Source organism: Tachyglossus aculeatus, chromosome 2, assembly GCF_015852505.1.
Source record: "Tachyglossus aculeatus isolate mTacAcu1 chromosome 2, mTacAcu1.pri, whole genome shotgun sequence".
In the NCBI taxonomy this organism is placed as follows: domain Eukaryota; kingdom Metazoa; phylum Chordata; class Mammalia; order Monotremata; family Tachyglossidae; genus Tachyglossus; species Tachyglossus aculeatus.
Window position 1 is genome coordinate 113,997,670 of NC_052067.1, and position 18,122 is coordinate 114,015,791.

General features: G+C 40.8%; 1 non-coding gene across 1 annotated transcript; it reads right to left on the reverse strand.

Moving 5' to 3' along the window:
- Window positions 1-16,807: 16,807 nt before the first annotated feature.
- Window positions 16,808-16,945, reverse strand: LOC119924923. Its single transcript, XR_005449601.1, has one exon. It is a non-coding gene; the product is annotated as a small nucleolar RNA SNORA7 (small nucleolar RNA).
- Between the last annotated feature and the right edge of the window lie 1,177 nt (window positions 16,946-18,122).

Genomic DNA, 18,122 nt, shown 5'->3' on the forward strand with positions numbered 1-18,122 from the left:
TGATTGGGGAGAAGAGGAAGTGTGTTCCACCCAGCGGCGCTTGAGTGTGGCATTTGGCAGTGGTAGGGTCTGCATCAGAGGAAGCAACAGTTCTACTGCGGATATTCAGGGCTTCTTTTTGCCTACAGCCCAAGGCTTTAGCCCCCTGAGCCCAGCCCCTGAGTTAACCTGAACCTGTTTAGAGTACCTCATTTCCACACTTTTAACGATTCTGGTCACTCCTCTCTGCAACCTCTCTGACAACTCCTTATCCTTTTTAAAGGCCCAGAATTATGTCTGGATTTTCAATAAGGGTCTGGCCAGTGAAGAATATATTGGAATGATTATTGCCTTATTTTACCTTTCACATTCTTGTTGTTATATCCAAGAGCTAGGTTGCCATTTTAATACAGCAAAACATTGTTGGTTCACATTCAGTTTCTGGACAACAAATATCCCTAGGTCTTTTTGTGGCTATGTTTGTGTCCAGATAGACTGCCCTCACCCAGAACTCATTTTTTTTTTATCCCTAAGAATATAACCTGGCACTTCTTCCTATTGCATTCCATCCTATTTTTCTTGGGCCATTTTTCCAATTTATCTAAGCTACTTTGAAGTATCTTTATTGAAAAATGTTGGAAATCCCACTCAATTTAGCATTGTCTCTAAATTTGATAATTGTATTATGATAAAAATAAGACTATTATCTCAAATGAATATAGCCATTACATTTTTCCAAAATACTCTCCACCAATCACTTCATTTTAGTTTGCTTGTGAGTTGCTCTTGATTTCCTCATTCCAGTCATCACTAGACATATTGACTACCAGTCCCTGGATTAATCTCTGTGAAACATCGATTTGAGTCCAAACAATTATTAGAAATCAGTATGCAAATCTGTACACCTCCAGGTCTCAACATCAAATTGCTATGGGTCTTAATCTCTATTCCTAGAGGTCCAGGTTTTGAATATGTGTTATTGCCAATGGTGAGGATTAGTCAGTTACCCTTCTAAGGAACAATCTCTCCCTTCCCAGGATACTGTTTGCTCTGGAGCTATACTAGTTTTTTTAGAGAATGTGAAACAAATGCTTCCCACAGTGATTAATCGCCTCTACCTGCCTCTCCTCTGCTGGAAACGATTCTGCATCTTCCATAAGAGTGTAATGTGTCTGTGTCTATAAGACGTTTTAACCATTTATTTCTTTCCCCTTGCTTTAGGGTGTCAATAGCAGTGCCCCCAGGTCCATTCAGCCTCAAAATGGCTTTCAAACCTGTCTGGCTTGGATGACCCAGGTGTTCTCTGCTTGGCTCATTTCTCCAACCAAGGTCAGTAGCAGTGGCTTTCAAACAACAGTTGGGATGGCCAACCCTTTGTACTATAGAACTGCGGGTCGGATTTGAACTAATCAGTTCTGCCATTAAAAAGGTGCAAATGCCTCTTACCCACAGTTATTGACTGGCTTCCTTAAGAAAGTCTGTCCCTTCTTCAAGTTTGCCTTCAATCAGTTGTATTAGTTGATGGCTTTCTGTGTGCACAGCACTGTACCAAGTACTTGGGAGAGTACAACAGAGTAGCTAAATATGAGACAGGAAGAGACAAACACTGAAAAAGTAACAAGTACCAAACTGCTTAAGGGTTCAAGTGCATAAGTGATGCAGAAGGTGATGCTGAAAGAGGCAAGATTGAGGTACTTTGCATAGGTGGATGTAAGAAGTGCGAAGTTTGTGGGCACGGTTATAGTGGGAGATAAGAGAGGATGGGGAGTGGGAAGAACCTAAAGTTAGTGCCTAAAATTAGCTGAGGGTGAGGAGTTTCTGTTTGATGCAGAGATGTGTGGGTAACTCTTGGAGATTTTAGAGAAGTGGTGAGACCTGTGCAAAACGATGGAGAAAAAATATGATAGTGGCAGCAGAGTTGAGAATGGAGAGAGGAAAGGTTAGAGGTAGGGAGAACAGCATCCCTTCTTATCTTCTTCTCTTGTCAATCATCTTCCCCTACTGGTGTCTCCACTTTCTTCCTTGAATCTGTCCTCTTAGTGCCAGTAGTGACTGAGAAGGGAAGCCAAGGTGACAAGTCCCAGTCCAGCTCTCAATACTCCTCTATGCCTTCAGGGAAACTGCCACAAACTGTACACTTGTACCTGTACACCTGGCTGGCTCTCCACAGCCAGGCAGTCCCATTGAACATGTCTATCATCTTACATAGTTTTTATTACATCAGAGCTTCCAGAAGCATCAAAGGGAAATGTTAGAGTGGCCACATACCCATCTTTATCAGAAAGAATTATAAATCATGCTACAAATATACATAAGCCATACCTCCTCTCTCCATCCTCCCCCCTAAAACTGCCCATGTTGAGAGGAAAAGTGCCACATAAACTCATGGTGGGAACCTTCCAAAGACTACACTTGGTGAGAAAATGTACACCCCTTCCCCCTGGACAGATATACCACAAGTATCTCTGCAAGGAGTGTGATTCCAACCCCTTTAAATGAAACCAACTCAGAGTTACCTAGAATATTCCTGCCAAGGAACCTTACATGAGCAAGGCAGATCAAGACACTTCCACACAGGTATTTCAGTCCTATCAGGGCATGCAACAGCCCCAAAGGGCCTTTTCCAATTACAGATGAACCTCATATTGAGATCTCACTTGACCCACTAAATTTCCCTGTTTTGATTCAAAGCTCTCTCACCTGCATTCTGCCAGGGTTACCACATTGGGGATCAACATTGTTCAATCAGAATCCCCTTGTAAGTGGGGGAAGGCATAGTTGCCAGGCACTGAGCCTGTCCTGAGATGTCTGGATTTTCAGACTGCTTTGGGGGTTAGTGACCACAGACATCTACAGAGATCCACTATACTTCACACTGCTACCTGGATCATTTTTCTACAAAAGTGTTCCGCGCACATTTCCCTGCTTCTCCAGAACCTCCAGTGGTTGTCCATCCACCTTGACATCAAACAAAACCTTCTTACTAGTGGATTTAAAGCACTCAATCACCTTGCCCCCTTCTACTTCATCTTGCTGCTCTCCTACTACAACCCAGCCCACACATTTCACTCCTCTAATTCCAACCTACTCACTAAACCTCAAACTTGTCTAACTCACCACCGACCTCTCACCCATTTCCTGCCTCTAGCCCGGAAAGCCCTCCCTCATCATATCTGACAGATGATCACTCTCTCCACCTTCAAAGCCTTACTGAAGTCACATCTCCTTCAAAAGGCTTTTCTTGACTAAGCTCTCATTTTCTTTCCTCCCACTCCTTCCTGCATTTTCTGCATGTCCTGATTTTCTCCTTTTGTTCACCCCCACCTCTCGGCCACACAGCACTTATGTACATAGTTGTAATTTTTTATTTATGGTAATGCCTGTCTTCCCGTAGACTGTAAGCTCTTTGTTGGCAGGGAATGTGTCTACCAACTCTGTTATACTGTTACATTGTACTCTTTCAATTGCTCTGCACAGAGTAAAGGCTCAATAAGTACAACTGATTGATTGACTGATTAAGCATGGAAGCCTTGAGAGAGCAAATGTTCCTGATTTGCAGTGTCCATCTTCTGGTACTTAGCCACTATAATCATTATTCACAGTAGAACTTTGCACAAAAATACTGGCTCAGGAAATTGGTGTTTACGATGCTCAAGGGCCTGTTGATATTTAATTTATTCTTTTAACCCCTAATCTAGGCCAAAGTTTTTGTTCAAGTGAAATGACCATTTTCCTGATTGCTGCACACTAGCATGGTGCTTCTGTGTCATTTCGCAATTTGCTTTAGATTGAGTTTCAGAAGGGATATTTCCTCTGCCTACATTGGCTCTGACTGAACGGTCTCATTGATCCACATGCAGTTGTTCTGTTATAACCTCACTTGATCTTACTTGACCTCCTAGGAAAAATGAATTGCAGCATGATAACCTCTTTCTAACCCAATCAGTTAGTATGGGCCTAACAAAATACATACAACTCTAATAGCCTGAAAGCAATAACACAAGTTCCTAAGTGTCTAACTTTCTCCCAGGGAGTTTTTGACTCTGAGTTAATCCAGTTCAACTGTTGGAACAAAATTCTGTGATCTATGGACTGAAGACCAGGCAGACAGCCCAGGGCTGGTTTCGCTGAAAGGGAGATAATGTCACTGGTGACTATGTGTCAATGTTCTTCAGCGTTTGTAGGCATTAGTAATAGTATTTATTGAGTGCCCCATCTTCATCCTACCATTCTTCAAATGAGTTGTTTGTACCCACTGGATTCTATTTCCTGTCCCCCATTTCTCTCCTTGACACCCTGCAATCTTGTTTCTATCTCCCTTCACTCCAAATAAACTGTCCTCTATGAAGACACCAATGGCCTCCTTCCTGCAAAATCTAATGGACATTTCTCCATCCTAATCCTCCTAGGTTTCTCAGCTGCTTTTACACTGTAGGCCATTCCCTTTCCTGGAAACACAAACATAACTTTGGCTTAATCAATCAATCAATCAATTGTATTTATTGAGCACTTACTGTGTGCAGAGCACTGTACTAAGCGCTTGGGAAGTACAATTTGGCAACATATGCTTAACCAACACTGTCCTCTCTCGGGTCTCCTCCTATTTCTCTGGCCACTTTTTCTCGGTCTCTTTACACTGGTTTCTCACCTGCCACCTACCCTCTAACTGTGGAAGTCTCTCAAGGCTCAATTCTGGGTCCTTTCCTATTCTTCAACTATAGCCATTCCCCTGGAGAACTTGTTCTCTTCCATGGCTTCACCTACCATCTCTAAATGAATGATTGCTAAATCTACTTTACCAGCCCAGACCTCTCCTCCTCTGCAGTCTCATATTTTCTCCAGATTTCATGATATCTTTACTTAGAAGGGGTGCCTATACCTTAAACTTAGTATTTCTTAACAAACTTAACATATCTTCCTTCCCAAACCCTCTCCTCCCATCAACTTTCCCATCACTGTGGACAACACCGCCATCCTACCTATTTCAAAAGCCGTTACCCTTGGCATTATCTAATAACAATAATGATAATATTTATGGTGTTTGTTAAGCACTTACCATATGCCAAGCACTGTTCTAATCACTGGGGTAGATACAAGGTGATCAGGTTGTCCCATGGGAGGCTCACAGTCTTAATCCCCATTTTACAGATGAGGTAATTGAGGCACAGAGAAGTTAAGTGACTTGCCCAAAGTCACACAGCAGACAAATGGCAGAACTTGGATTAGTACCTATGACCTTCTGACTCGCAGGCCCATGCTCTATCCACTATGCCATGCTGCTTCTCATTATCTTCAACTCAATCAATCAATTGCACGGTACTAAACACTTGGGAGAGTACAATATGACAGAAGTGGTAGGCACTTTCCCTGTCCACAACGAGTTTACAGTCTCGAAGGGGATATAGACATTAATATAAATAAATGAATTGTGGCTAAGTACATAAGTGTTGTTGGGTTGAGGGACAAGTGAATAAAATATGCAAATCCAAGTGCAAGTGTGATGGAGAAGGGAATGGAAGAAGAGGAAATGAGGGCTTAGTTAGGGAAGGCCTCTTGGAAAAGGTGTACTTTTAATATGATTTTGAAGGTGGTGAGACTAATCATCTGTTGGATAAAAATGGGAATAACATTCCTGGCCAGAGGCAGCACAAAGGTGAGAGGTCAGTGGTGAGATAGATGAGATCATGGTTCAGTAAGTACATTGGCATTAGAGGAATGAAGTGTGTTTGCTGGGTTGTAGCAGGAAAACAGTGAGGTAAGGTAGGATGGGGCAAGGTGATTGAGTGTTTTAACACATATGGTAAGGAGTTTCTATTCAGTTCAGAGACAGGTGGGAAACCACTGGAGGTTCTTGAGGAGGGGGTAAATGTGGACTGAACAGTTTTGTAGAAAATGATCTGGGCAACAGAGTGAAACATGGACTGGAGTGGGGTAAGACAGGAGGCAGGGAGTTCAGCAAGAAGGCTGATGTAATAATCAAGATGGGATAGGATAAGTGGTTAGATTAACGTGGTAAATTTGGATGGAAAGGGCAGACTTCAGCAACGTGAAGGTTGAACCAATAGGATTTGGTGACATTGAATATGTGGGTTGAATGAGGGTGATGAGTTCAGAATAACGCCAAGGATATGGGCTTATGAGTCAGGGAGGATGTTGATGCTGTCTACAGGGATTGGAAAGTCAGGGGAGGACAGGGTTTGGGTGGGGAAATAAGGAGCTGTGTCTTGGACATGTTAAGTTTGAGGTGTCTGCAGAACATCCAAGTAGTGATTCAACACACATATTCAATCTTTCACCAAATCCTGATGGTTCCACCTTGGAAACATCTCTAGAATCTTCCCCTTCCTCTCATCCAGCTTAGTACAGTGCTCTGCACACAGTAAGTACTCAATAAATATGATTGATTAATCCAAACCTGTACTATGCTACTCCAAGCACTAAGCATATCTGGTCTTGACTACTGCATCAGCCTCCTCGCTGATCTCCCTGACTTCTGTCTCTCCCCTCTACAATCCATAGTTCATTCTGATGCCGAATTACTTCCCTAAAAAATGGTCTTATGCATGAATCCCCATTCCTCAAACTCTCCAATAGTTTCCTATCCATTTTGGCACATAACAGAAATGTCTTACCACCTGTTTTAAGAAACTCAATTAGCTCTCCCCCTCTTCCCTAACTTCGCTAATCTCCTATTCCAACCAGCCCTCATACTTCACACCTCTAACACTAATTTACTCACTGTGTCTCTATCTCATATCACTTGACACCAACCCCTTACTCACATCCTCCCTCGACTGGAACTCCTCCCACCTTCATATCCAACAGAACAACACTCTCCTCATTTTCAAAGCCCTATTAAAATCACATCTTCTCCAAGAGGCCTCACTAAGCTCTCATCTGCCCACCATATTCTCCTTTCTTTATGGGTCACCTATATTAACTATATCTGCACCCCTAAACACTTTGATACTCATCCCACCTCTACCATCACAGCACTAATATTTGTAATCTTAAACTTTGCTGTTTCTTCTATCTGTAATGCATTTTAATGTCTGTTCCCTCCACTGCAACATGAGCTCCTTGTAGGCAGCGATCACGTCTACTACTATCAAGTCTCTCTACCAAGAGCTTAAAAAAGTGTTCTTTACACAGTAAGCTCAGTAATACCATTTACCAATTGATTGACTGGGTATAATTTACCCTTATAAAAATATCACCAAAGGATAAGTCTCACCCATGTTCACAAGGGACTTGTACTCTGAGGGAGAAAAAAAGACATATTTACAAATAAAATAATTAGAATGAACAATTAACTATACAAGTGATTATACATTTACACTATACCAAAGTTCTAGGGATGAATATTAGTAAATTTGCAAGTACTAAGGATGGCTGACTTGAGACTTGGTCATATGGTGATGTTCTCACCTATTCTACTAGGAAGTTTGGAAAATGGCAAACAGTGAACAAGGAAGCTAGAAGAAATTCATTAAAGTCATTCAGTTTGGAATCACTGGTAAACAAATATTTAAATAAAATACAAATCAAGCAGATCTTAAATAACTGCAATGATAAACAGTTTAAAAGCAAATCTCTTTTATCCCAAGAGAGAATACTAATTAATAATGAGAACTTTAAAGTCATACAAATAGCCATGAGCTACTAAGGATCATCAAAATGTGTGACTTTATAGAATCACCAGTGGGAAAGTATTAGAGATCAATAAAAGAACAATTGAGAATTAAAGAGTCTATTAGCTCTGATATTCTGGAAGTGTTCAACTCCATAAGTGGAAAATGCAAAAATACTTAAGAGCAGGAAGAGCAAAATTGCTAAAATGACCATTTCTTAGAAATAGGAGCATCCAATTCGGGAAGAACCGATCAAAGATATTCTAAACTGTATACGAAGAATTTGAAGGCAAAAAAAAGCAAAATGCAAATTCTATTATGTCCACATAAAAGATAAGAACTATTAAACAAGAGAATAACCTAATTCAGCTAAAACAACAGAGCAAATATGCAAATCAAAAAAGAAGGGAAGGACAGGAAATTCTTGATAACTGAAAATATTGATAGTCAACTCACTTTTTGAAAATTACCTTAATTAGAACAATTAGGAAGTAATGAAACCATTGCAGAAATTGCTATTAATATGGAGAAGCTAAAGACCCTAATGGAGAGTGAGGAAAGGGAGGTATGGTTAGAGGATCCTTGCCATTTTATATGGCTCTTTCCAAACAAGCAAAGTGAAGTGAAAAGCTGAGCAGTTAACCAGGAGATTTAGTAAATGCAAAGTCCACTGGATAACATAGGAGGAAAACCATCTTCTTTATTCGGTGTAACAGGAATTTTATCTGATGAACATGGTCACTCTGAACTACTCAGGTTAAACTTCCCTTTGTGTCTTTCTTCCCTCACTATTTTTATTTTAATAAGAGTAATTCAAGCCAAAGTAGAAAGAGTATTTTGTCTCAAATTTCCCCAAAAAGTCTGTCTCTGTAGATCTGAACTAATAAAACAGGTTCTTCTCCTGTATCTGTCACTACGTACCAGATAGTTAGCCAGTTGGAAGCTGTTGGGCTTTCTCAGTGACTGTGTATAACATATTTAAATATTTTCCACTGGAAGTAAGGGCAAAATGAAGGGCCAGTTTATTCCAGTTGAAAAGACTCTGAGCCTGTTATGGGCAGGGATTGTCTCTATTTCTTTCTGAATTATACTTTACAAGCACTTAGAACAGTGCTCTGCACACAGTAAGAGCTCAGTAAATATTATTGAATGAGTGAACAATCCTACTCTGTGATTTTCTGATAGCTCATGCCATGTCATGGATGCCAGTCCAATGAGGTGAGACTTTTAAAAAAGAGGAGTCAGATTACACTATTAAATTTTATCATTCTAAAATAAAGCATGAGCCATTTTACATACTTTTACTAATAAAAAGAATAATGTTGAGAATCAGCGTGGCCTAGTGGAAAGAGCACGGGCTTTGGAATCAGAAGATCTGGGTTTTGATTCCAGCTCCACCATTTGCCCACTATGGGATTTTGGGAAAGTCACTCAACTTCTCTGTGCCTTGTTTCCTAATTTGTAAAAAGGGAATTAGGACTGTGAGCTCCACATGGGACATGGATTGTGTACAGTATGATTAACATGTGTCTAGTTTAGCAGTCAATACAGTGTCTGGCACGTAGTGAATATTTAACAGATATGATTAAAAAAAATCTGGGCAAAGCTCATTATGGGCAGGGAATGTGTCTGCTGATTTTGTTGTATTGGACTCTCCCAAGCACTTAGTACAGTGCTCTGCACGTAGTATGCATTTAACAAATACCATTGATTATTTGAAGGAGAAATAATGTTGGGTTTGAATTTTCTGTGATCAACTTCTTGAATTTCAGTAAAGGACCCCCTAGGGGGTGTGTAAAAGGGCAGGCTTCCCTTTGAAGCAGACCGCTGACTTGGTCTGGCTTTCATCAGAGAACCCAAGTCCAGGTGGAATAGCCCAGATTTTCCCTTCATGGCACCCCTTGTCAGTGCACCTCTGAGAGGATTTTGCAAAACAATGCCAAAGTTTCCAGGCTGAATGGCTGCACATGGTGTCAGCCCAGGTCTGTCCCTGGGATCACTGCTGTACAGAATCAGGGTCCAAGTTCAGGGTGCAAAGGAAAACCATACTCTCCCTCTTCTCCACAGAGACCTGAGGGGTTATATTTCAATAGACTGATTAATACAGTCTGCTCTGACCCTTCACAGGAAACAAGACAGGTTAAATAAAATTAAATCAATCAATCAATCATTTCATTGAGCACTTATTGTGTGTAGAGCACTGTACTAAGTGCTTAGGAGAGGATAAAGTAGCAGAGTTGGTAGATATGTTCCTTGCCCAAAATGAGTTTAGAGTCTAATATAGCCATTAATATTAATGAATTGTAGATATGTACATAAGTAATGTGGAGTTGTGGGAGAGGTGACTAAAGGGTATAAATCTATGTGCAAGGGTGACACAGAAGGGAGTGTAAGAAGGGGATAGCCCGCTGGGTGCGTTACCCCCTATTTGGTCTTTGGGGCCTTTTCCCTTAAGGAAATGAGCCCGCCGGGTGCGTTACCCCCTATTCGGTCTTCGGCCTTACCAATAAAACTTTATTAAAACTTTTGGCAGTCACATGCTGCCTGACTAATTCTTTAGTCGCCCGGCGACTTGGTGGCCATCCGGAACAACCGCCGCCATTATCATTATTATTATCATTATTATTATTATTATTATTCTCTGAGCCTCAGTGACCTCATCTGTAAAATGGGGATGAAGACTGTGAGCTCCCCGTGGGACAACCTGATCCCCTTGTAACCTCCCCAGCACTTAGAACAGTGCTTTGCATATAGTAAGCGCTTAATAAATGCCATTATTATTATTATTATTATATGAGGGTTTAGTCAGGGAAAGCCTGTTGGAGGAAATGTGTTCTTATTTAGGCTTTGAATGTGGGGAGAGTATTTGTCTGTCAGATATTAAGAGGGCACGCATTCCAGGACAGAGGCAGGACATGGATGAGAGGCTGGAGGAAATATAGATGAGAGAACAGTGCTTTGCACATAGTAAGCACTTAATAAATGCCATTATTATTAGTATTATTATTATCAAGAAGCAGTGAGTAGATTGGCATTAGAGGAGCAAAGAGTGTAGGCTGGGTTATTGGTGGAAACCAGGGAGGTAAGGTGGGAGAGAGAAATGTGGTCGAATGCTTTAAAGCCTTTCATAAGGAGCTTCTGTGTGAGAAGCTGTGTGGTTTAGCAGAAAGAGCAGAGGCTTGGGAATCAGAGGCTGTGGGTTCTAATCCCTGCTCCACTACTCATCAGATGTGTGACTTTGGGCAAGTCACTTAACTTCTCTGTGCCTCAGTTACCTCATCTGTAAAATGGGGATTAAGTCTGTGAGCCCATGTGGGACAACCTCATTACCTTGTATCAACCCCAGGGTTTAGAACAGTGCTGGGCACATAGCCCTTAACAAATATCATCATTATTATTATTATTACATGGAGATGGATGGACAACCACCGGAGGTTCTTTAAGAATAGGGAAACACAGACTGAATGGTTTTGAAGAAAAATGAGCTGGGCAGCAGAGTGAAGTATGGACTGGAATGAGAAGACACAGGAGGCAGGGACGTCAGCAATGAGCCTGATGCAGTAATCAAGGCATGATTGGACAAATGCTTATATTAACATAGTAGCTGTTTAGATGGAGAGGAAAGGGTGGATTTTGTGATGTTGTGAAGGTTGAACTAACAAGATTTGGTAATGGATTAATAAAAGTAAGGCATGAAAAAGTGAAAGCATGAAAAAACCATTGTTTTTGCAAGAAAGATGACTGGAGAAAGGGAAAAGGACAAGTTTAGATTAGTTACTTGGGAGAAAATGAAAGAAATTTCTGAGTGAAACAATGGAGCCATTTGAAGGCCATGTACTGCTGTTTCCTCTGAGGTAAAGGTTCCTACAAGATTACCAAAAGAAACCCTTCCAATTTCAGATTTTACATAACATATTTTACATTATGCCCTTGTGCTACAAATACTATTTATCATTCATTCATTCAATCATATTTATTGAGTGCTTACTGTGTGCAGAGCACTGTACTAAGCGCTTGGAAAGTACATTTCACCTACTCATGGTCCTGTCTGTTACTTCAATACACATCACCGCTGACCAGCAACTGTATGGCTTGCTGATAGACCTGTTCTTGGTCACAGATACACATCAGTGGTAATTACCCAGATACAGTTTTGTGTTTTCTGAAAGCAAAAGGATTGAGAATATTGCATGGAAAAGCTGATGTAATGCAGCACAGATATGAAGCAGTAGTGACTTTACTGTGTCCGACCCTGATCTATGATGTATTGATAACAAACGGACAATTCAGAATATTTTGCGGCAGTTATAGATATGCTATCAAACAAGTTACAAATAATGCAACCCTGGATACTGTGCTGTCATGTGGTAATGGTACCATTATCAGGCAATAATTCCTTTGTCCATTTCTGAATCCCACCGACAATAAAAATGATAGCCTGTAGCAAAGTGGCCACTCACAGAATTTAGGAAGAGGATGGAAAAGTGCACTTAGCATCGTGATTGTATTTTCAATTATCAGTTTTACAAAATGGGATGAGGGTGGACATGTGCAGAGGCCTGGCCCCTGGTCTACAGAAAGAAAAGATTGTCTTACAACTCTTTCCTTTAATGCCTCCCAGAATGTGCATTTTATGGAGTCGATGCCTAATGTCTCCAGCAGACAGGCCATCATGAGTGTTTTTTCCCTGCACAGTACTTCTTTTTATAGCCCAGCAGTGGTTCTACAAACATTCCCTCAGGACAAGATGTTTTGTTGAAGGGGAAATCCCTGAAGGATACTGGTGCTGAAATGTTCCTATGTGGCCCTGGTAAAGCAATTATAAGGTCTTCTTGCAGAAACAGACTGCAATTTTAAGGTAAGAGGAAAATTGGAAAATTATTTTGTGGATGCTCATGGCATTTAAAAAAGGCTTTTTCTCTGCTGTTATACTAAGGACTTATCATAAACCGTCTATGCTTGAGGCATTCTTAAGGTTTTTCTCATTCAAAGAATTAATATGCTGCTCTAATGGCATTGCTTAGAAATTCTTTATTTACCCTACTCAGAGTAAAACGTTGGCCAAGCCCAAGGGAAAAGAACAGTGATAAATTAACATTATTTAACACATCCAAATATCAATCCAGTTTTAATGAGGATTTTTGGAAGACCATTAATGTTTAACACAATTCAGAACAGAGAATAAAGAACTTGGTGGGTCTGAAAATTACAAACAAAGCTATCACCATTGAGAATGTCCATGTGGAATTACCCTAGGGTTCACTTCCCTTTGACTGGCATTGCTAAAGCAACAGGCTCCAATCCAACCAGAAAAGCCCAAGAACACTACTGTTTGCTAATGATCATCCCTGTTCCCACTTTTTTCCTTTCTCAGCTGGTGAGTTGGGAAGTCAAGAGTATCTCTGCATTATTTACATACATTTAGAAACTTTTTTTAACATATATGTTAAGTGCTTACTATGTACCAAGCATTATACTTATCACTGGGGTAGATACAAGCTAATCAGGTTGGACATAGTCAATGTCCCACTTGGGGCTCACAGTCTTAATCTCCAATTTACAGATGAGGTAACTGAGGCACAGAGAAGTTAATTGACATGTCCAAGGTCACGGAGCAGATGAGTAGCAGAGCTGGGATTAGAACCCAGGTCCTCCTGAATTTCCAGGCCTGTGTCTATCCACTAGCCTGCACTGCTTCCCCGCCATGGTAGAAATGTGGTAGATCCTTTGCCTGGCAGGACCTGGACAAGCCCTCAGAAGGGATTTTGCTCTATGGCTCAAATCTTCCAATAGTCACAACTAGGAGCATCCCAAAACTGTCATTAATTTTTTTAAATGCATGCCACTCTTAGTATAGGGCTCTCAGCTTTAGTACATTCATTGTGAATAAAGCACTCAAAATAGATTCAAATCCAACCTAACACTCTGGCCACTGAGCTCAGATGAAAAGAGAAATGGGTGAAGGAGAGAGTCCAATTTCACATCGAGAACTCTGGTCATTAGGATCATTGCTACTTTGGCCAAGACATCCACCTTTTTAAATGCTATAGTTGCACCCCAAGTTGATGATAATGGTATTTGTTAAGGGCTTAATATGTGCCCAGAACTGTACTAAGTGCTGGGGTAAGATACAAGATAATCAGGTCAGACGCCATCCCTTCCCACATGGGGCTCACATTCTGGCACGGGAAGGGAGAACAGGTATGGAATCTCTATTTTGAAGGTGGGGAAACTGAGGCACAGAGACAATAAGAGACTTATCCAAGTGGTAAAGCCAGATTTAGAACCAAGCTCCTCTGACTCTCAAGCGCATGCCATGTTCCTGAGGCCACAATGCATTCCCAAGGTTCTGCCATCCTACATTTTTAATCATATGCTAAATTGCCAAGCATTGTCTCCATGAACGTAGTAAATGTGAACAGCTGATAATCAGAGCCTTTAATGGTTTCAGATACCACATTCTTTTAAATATTCAGGATTAAGCATTCTCACTGCACTCTGTTTCATAAAATACATGGTCCCAAGCTAAGAAAATGAGATAAACTCTTAAATAAAACTTTTTATCAGCTGAGATGGTTTTGAACCCCACACCTCATTTCTATCAATTAATCGATTTAGATTGGCATCTAATCTCTAACTTTCAATTGACATGGTAAAACTAAAATTCTCTAAACAAAATTCTTCCTCAACAAGAGATACTAGTGTGCATGAAAAGAATGAGAAACAATCTAAAAATTGTTTATAGGTTTCTTGACAACTGCTTTACTTGAAATTAATAAAGCTAAAGTGATTCAAAACTCTGCAATTAGGAACTTTGGGCTTCACAGAGGGGCTAGATCACTTTAAGATACCATAAACTTTGTGGCCATGATTAATTAGTACTTTTGGCTTAAGTATCTGAGAGGATTAACAAATCCTGCCAAATTGCACCATAATGTTTTAACTCATTCACTGTTAGGGCAACTCTTCAATGAAGATGGAAAACTAAACTGAACTTCACTTTGCTCTCTCTTGAACAGTGAATACTAAAATGACTGTCTCACTTTATCTCCTTTTGATTAGCTGTATTGATTTGTCTTTAACTCCATGATTACCATTATGTAGTTTTAGCTGAAGTTGTAGCAATGAGACTACCACAATTTACATCCCCTGGCCTAAACAAATAGCTATTTGAGCCTATCTGAGCCTATTTAAAAAAATATATTCTGTGTTTTTCCCTGGCCCCACTTCACCGGAAAGAATCAAAAATATCTAAAAGTCCTCAAAAGACATAGTACAATGACCTGCGAAAGGGATTCTACAACTAATTTTCACCAACCTGGTCATGCTATCACAACAGCCATTTTTAGTACTTATGTATATATCAATTTACTTCATTTTATTTTGTACTGTTATTACTACCAATTGTATCTTTTCTCATACTCCGTTACTTATGTCAGGTTAGGGCTCTCTCTCTATAAAATTCCGATTTTTCTCCTACATTGGATTGTAAGCTCCTCAAAGGCAGGAACTCTGTCTTTTTCTTATTTTCTGCTCTCAAGCACCTATGAACACAGTAGGTGTTCAGCATATGTAGAATGAACAAACCAATTAAAGGTTACCCTGCTGAATGAAGCTATCGATGAAAGTCTGTAAAGTCCAACTCCCTGGTTAGGGACTCTCCCTAACTGTGGGAGTCCCTCAAGACGCAGTTCTGGGTCATTTTCTAGTATCCATCTATACCCCCTCTCTTGGAGAACTCATTTGCTCCCTTGGCCTCAACTACCATCTTTAGGTGGATGATTCTCAACCCAACCTCTCCACTCTGCTCCTTGGCAGTTTCACATTTCCTCCCTACCTTCAGGATATCCCCATGTGAATGTCCCAGTTATGCCTCAAAATTAACATGTCCAAAACAGTGCTCCTCATCTTTTCACTCAAATTCTGTCTTCCTCGATCACTTGAGACAACACAACCAACCTTCCTGTCTAACTTTGGCATTATCTTCAATTCATCTTATTCAACTCACATACTCAATCAGTCACCAAATCCTGTTAGTTTTACCTTCACAATATCTCTAGAATCTGCCCCCTTTTCTCAAAATGGACATGAGTTCTCCCTTCAAAACAGCTTAAATTTTGCCTTTTCCTTTCTTTCCAATTTATTACTATGTTGATCCAATACTCATAGTGCCCTGCCTTGACTACATCCACTGCCTCCTCAATGATCCCTCTACCTCTTGTCTTCCCCCACTCTAGTCCATACTTCACTCTGCTGCTTAGAACATTTTTCTGAACATTTTCAAATGTTCAACTGACATCACCCCAATTCTCCAGAACCTCTAGTGGTTGCCCATCCACCTCTGGATCAAACAGAAACTCCTAGCCATCGTCCATGACCTCCTGATTTCCTCTACAACCCAAGCCATACTTTGCTCCTCTAATGCCAACTGACCCCTGATTTCATTTAACTCACCACTGTCCCCTTGCCCACATCCCCATTATGATCTGGAACTCCTTCTCTCTTCATATCCAATGGACCATATCTGAAAGTAGCCAAAGACAAGCCTGGAAATTTAGTCCAAAGTTTTCTCTCTGCCAAATTTACAAGACTGTCCTGAGTACTACATACCAGTTCTTTACCACTGAAATTTGCCACAACCCGAAGATTTCCTTTAAGATAAAAAGGATATTTTGAGATACGGATCAAAATTTGATGGCTCAAAGTAATATACATTTCATCAATACTATTTTGAGGCCTGAAATTTGGATAATGTATTATCTACTTCCATAACCATCGCACTGGACAATGCCTAACTCATGGCTGAATAAGGCCTTGCCCAGTGTGATGGCCTGGTGGAGTAGATAATTCTGCTAGTTCTTTTTCTATATCTTTCTTACTGCTCCTCAGTCATCTTTCTAGTTCTTCTTCCTCTTATCATTACCTAACTGTGGGTGTTCCTCACCTTCATTTCTGGGTGTTTCACTTCTTTGTCTTGCCCTATGCTGTCGAGTTGTTTCTGACCCATAGCAATGTCATGGCCACATCTCTCCCAGAACGCCCCACCTCCATCTGCAATCGTTTTGGTAGTGCATCCACAGAGTTTTCTTGGTAAAAATATGGAAGTTGTTTGCCATTGCCTCCTTCCTCACAGTAAACTTTAGTCTTCACCCTCGACTCTCTCCCATGCTGCTGCTGCCCAACACAGGTGAGTTTTGACTTGTAGCAGATTACCTTCCACTCACTAGCGACTGCCCAAGCTAGGAATGGAATGGATATACCTTTGCTTGACTCTCCCTCATGTAGTCAAGACTGGTAGAGTACTGGAAACTCTCCAGGTGCGACCCCGAGAGGGGCTTCACTCATTTACTCTTCATTTTATACCTTAATTTTCTCAGGAGGACCAATTAATGACATGGTGCAGCTACCATCTGTATGGGGATGATTTATTAACTCAATCAATAAATCAATCATATTTATTGAGCACTTACTGTGTGCAGAGCACTGTACTAAGCGCTTGAGAAGTACAAGTTGGCAACATATAGAGACAGTCCCTACCCAACAGTGGGCTCACAGTCTAGAAGGGGGAGACAGAGAACAAAACCAAACATATTAACAAAATAAAATAAATAGAATAGATATGTACAAGTAAAATAAATAGAGTAATATGTACATATACATATGTACAGGTGCTGTGGGGAAGGGAAGGAGGTAAGGCGGGAGGGATGCAGAGGGGGAGGAGGGGGAGAGGAAGGAGGGGGCTCAGTCTGGGAAGGCCTACTGGAGGAGGTGAGCTCTCAGTAGGGCCTTGAAACCTCCCATGTTCTGTCCATTGATAAACTTTACAATTCTGTATTGTCTAATGTCTCTAGACCTTTCACCTGGGTAATCCACCAGCATCTTCAACTCTATATGTCAAATACTGAATGAATCATCCCTCCTAAATATTTTCCTCTTCCTGGTATTGCCATTATTGTTGATTTTTGTATGGTATTTGTTAAGCACTTACTATCTGTCAGGCACTGTACTAAGTTCTAAGGTAGATTGGATACAGTCCATGTCCCACATGGGGCTCACAGTTTTAATCCCATTTTTACAGATGAGATAACTGAGGCCCAGAGAAATGAAGTGACTTGCCTAAGATCGGTCAGCAGACAAGTGGGGAAGGCAGGATAAGAACCCAGTTCCTTCTGACTCCCAGGGCCCATGCTTTATTCATTAGGCCATGTTGCTTCTCACTTGCCCCTATCCTTCTTTTCCCAGAAGCTTACAAACTGTTTGTCATCTTTGTCTTTTCTGTCTGCCGTTCTTCCTTAATAAAATATCACGGATCCACCTCTTTTTCTCCACTTTTAATTTAACCCCCTTTACTCAAGCCTTCATAACTTCACAACAGGCTTTCTGTAACAATCACTTCAGTGGTCTCATTGTTTTAAGCCTTTCCCCTCTTCAGCTTAACCTATGGTCAGCTGAACATACTGGCTTTTATGAAGGGCTTACAAGGCTCAAAGTGCTTACTAAGCCCAGGGACAA